Genomic DNA, 3,986 nt, shown 5'->3' on the forward strand with positions numbered 1-3,986 from the left:
TCCCGCTTGTCATCATAAATGCTTGGCAACACCCACCGGTACGGTTAATTGTATCCACCATAGTAATGATCTTAAAGTTTATGACCCGAAAGTTAGTCTCAAAGTTCTTACATGTTAGTCACACCAGTAGTCAATGCTCTCATACCGACATGTCACACATAAATCATATCTTTACACTAAGGCAAAAGTACTAATGTTCTAGAGGAATCTTTATGTATCATGCCATCATACCAAGTTAATAATAATTGTTCCTCATCAAGCCACATACTTATGTCCAATACAACACACAACCGCACAACTAAAACAAGTGGCCCAAAGTATAATCTGAATTCGATATGCTCTCTAGTTATCGTCCGGGTATGTATACAGGGTGTACCAGCGGCTCACCCTCCACCCATCCAACTCCCATTAGGCCAACTTGTGCAATCCGTGATGTCATTAACTTGTTATAACACCGGGTAACCATAAAATATTTTATCAGACTCTTTTAGGGTTGCCACAATGTCACATCAAGTTAACGCCATAACTTCATTTTGCCGTAAAATCATCAAACAACATCAATTTAAATCATCTCAATCCAACAATATGCACATGACCTCATTGACTTCAAATAACAACATTGACCTCATGCATTGGACCATCACACAATAACACATTGTCTGCATCAACCCAGTTGTACTCATGTTATCATATTCATGACACTGTACTTGCCACAACATAACACATTGTTCATATTGTACTCGTCACAAAACAACACGTTGATCACATAGTACTCATCTAAAATCAACACATTGATCACATAGTATCCATCTCAAAACAACACATTGTCCAATTGTACCCATATCATTACGTATATGATCATGTGTACGAACTCTTAGTGTACACTTAAAAGGTTCATACAATTCACATTGCATTCAAAATTCTTAACCATGCATGCTATATGAAGAGTTTTAACTTAAGCCATAGTCTAGGTCAAACCGCCTAATTCTCTATGACCACGCATGGGCCACCATCCATGCATGCTTAATCCGTGTTTGCTCATAAACTGTTTGATCAAATGCTTGAAAGAAATTACATGTCGCTAGTGTTGATTTTTACTCGTTTTCTTGTTGTCATTCAATGTTGCTTACTGTTAAATATTGTGCCTTTGGTTAGTTCACCAAATTGCCCGGTGCTTAAAGTTAGTGTCTAATATTGATAAGGTGCTCGTTTATTTGTATGTTAAGTGTTATAAAATAGCATTCACCTACTCACCTGTTGTTTACAATTACTCACCTACATACTTACCTATTGTTTAGTGTTAAGTAAACTCGCTCGGTGTTTATTTCACTAGTTTGATGTTTATTCGCTAGTTATGTTGAACTCCTTTTACTGAAATTATTTTGGCCAGTCATTGTATGCACATTTAGTTACTGAATAAACGGGCTTGGTGTTTACAAGTTAACAGGGGCTTGGTGTTTACCAGTTGCTAAGGACTCGGTGTTTTTACAAACAGGCTTGGTCTGTAAGAAATAATGATCACTCGTGAGGAGTAAAGGTAAGGTGTTAAAGCTACGCTAAAAGCCCTTGATTTTTTAAAGGACCCGTATGTGTTTATGTATTGACCAGGCCTCCATATTTTGAAAGTGTTTTCGTTCCAATCAACTAACTGAACTTTTAAAAAACTTGAGGAGAAGGTCAATTACTTGAGGTCCCCTATTTTCTGTTTATATGGAATAAAAGTAATTGTTTGAGTAAAGGTATTAAATTATCTATGTAAGAACTGGTTGATATCATAAGATCTTTACTTATCACCAACACTTAATTTTTATATTGCTGATACATGGTTTATTACGTTTCCTAATTACAGGTCTGCAGTTACTGGAACAGATGAATGCCTTTCCAAATATTCCAACTTTTGCGTTTCCATGCTTGATTAATGTGTTTGATAGTAATAAGTGTACGTGTTTCAAAATTATGAGTTAATTACTCGTTTCATGAGAGTTTAATCTAGGTTTATCGAGGTGTTGGAATAACTTTACAAGTGAATTTTTTTTATGTGATATAATTCGTTTTGCGAGAGTTTAATTTAGATTAATTGAGGAGTTTTACAATCGGGATTAATAGAACTTTGTTATCATGTTATTATCCATTGTTAAGTAGTAATACATTTGACGATAATGTGTGTGTTTGGATATGTTACACTTTATTTTGTCCAAGTTAGCCTAGCTTAAGTCACTGCAGTGAGGATTGGTAGAACAACTCTGTTTCCATGGTTAAGTACTGTATTTAACAGGTATGAAGTTGCTGCCGTGTTAGCTTAATGATTACTTCCGCAGCTTATCGTGTCATTGCTTTTTATTGAAGATATATTGACAGGAAAGGTCGTTGATCCGAAAACAAATCAACCAAATGTGAAGCATAGTTGGGTTTCAAATGCCAGAAAGGTAGTTTCTTCAACCTTTGCATTTTACCATGCCAAACCTATAGGAGAAAAGACAGATCGTTGAATTAGTAATTTGAAAGGATTACGTGATAACTAAAGTGGTCAATAACGTTCTTTGCATTGCTGATTTGCTTAATTTTGTTTTCTACAGGCTGTGGATGTTGTATTTAGTTCAGAACCATGGACAGTGTCGTGGAGAGCCAATACCATTATGCTGGTACACATCTTTGCATTTTCTCACTATAAGTTTTCTGCCGGTTTTTCTTTTGTAGTGCCCTAGTACGATGATTCACTTAGCATAGCCTGTATAAATCAGTTATATAGTATGAGAGACAAAAGCAAGGTTGGCGGCTAATTAATTTGACTTATGTGTTTGTGTATTTAGATTAAAATAGTATGTATACATTTTCTGTTGTTCAGGAATATTATGAGTTAATTGAGGAGTTCATGTCTGCCGTCAAGCAGAACTATGGTGAAAAAGTCCTTGTGCAGTTTTAGAAGATATTCTAGAAGAATGGGCAATTTATGTGTCGAATTTCATTTTTAGGTAGAAAGTATTGTAAACCGCATTTAACTAATTATCGGTATCTATTTGGACATGAATCGTTATGTAATGAATTGGTGACACATGGTTTCGATATATATGAAATGCATTAATTTTGTACTATTATCAGCTTAATTTATTGTCAAGTTTATTATGTATATAATCAGGTTTTAAAAAACAAAAAAAAATAAAAAAAATGATTTTATAGGTTATGACACGCAAAAACATATGTCAAAAAAGTGGGTCAAAAAGGAGAGTCATAAATGTGTGTCATAAATGTGTGTCATAAGTGCGCGTCATAGACGGATGACGCCCAAATGCGGGTCATGAAAATTTATGACTTGTCCTTCCTTGACGCGCTTTTGCGCGTCATCTGACCCTTTTATGACGCGCATCACGCGTCGAGAATAGCTATTTTTCTAGTAGTGAGTATTGACCAGGATTGTTTCTTACAATAATATCAGTGCAAGAGTTCAATTGATTTTCTGGAGTTGGATCTTGCCAGACAACTTCAGCATCTTCATCAGAATCTGTAAGATCACGATTTGCATCATGAAATTCTTCATTTAAAGGCATTTCCTGGATTACTGGCTCAAAATCAATTGAATCTGATACTAGAGGAGTAGTACGAACATCTGATCCAATAACAAGTTTAGAGTGTAGTTTGAAACTTATTGAAGGATAGAATGAAGTATTACTGGAAGGTTTTTCAAATTGCATTGGTTCCAAGTCATGATGACTGGAAACATCTTCAGATGAATCTTTATTGTAGATGATAGGATCAGATTCACCAAAGATAATTGGACTTTTTGGGGGAGAATTAAGGGTTGGCCTTTTATTGATTGCTTCATTTGACTCATCAAATGTGACATGTATTGACTCCTGGACCTTTTCCAGTCTTTTGTTGTAGACTCTGAAGGCTTTGCGAATGGCTGAATATCCTAAGAAATATCCTTCATCAACTTTGGCATCAAATTTGCCTAACTGACTGGAGTCGTTCAGGATGTATACTGGACA

At 35.4% G+C, this 3,986-nt stretch overlaps 1 long non-coding RNA gene across 2 annotated transcripts; it reads left to right on the forward strand.

The window, feature by feature from the left end:
- Positions 1-1,230: 1,230 nt before the first annotated feature.
- On the forward strand, positions 1,231-3,092 carry LOC122600407. Of its 2 annotated transcripts, XR_006324046.1 has the most exons (5): positions 1,244-1,537; positions 1,850-1,939; positions 2,276-2,426; positions 2,577-2,642; positions 2,846-3,092. It is a non-coding gene; the product is annotated as an uncharacterized LOC122600407 (long non-coding RNA). The 2 variants fall into 2 exon arrangements; XR_006324045.1 differs by having other exon boundaries at positions 1,231-1,537; positions 1,850-2,426.
- The last annotated feature ends 894 nt before the right edge of the window (positions 3,093-3,986 follow it).

Source organism: Erigeron canadensis, chromosome 5 (genome assembly GCF_010389155.1).
Source record: "Erigeron canadensis isolate Cc75 chromosome 5, C_canadensis_v1, whole genome shotgun sequence".
In the NCBI taxonomy this organism is placed as follows: Eukaryota; Viridiplantae; Streptophyta; class Magnoliopsida; order Asterales; family Asteraceae; genus Erigeron; species Erigeron canadensis.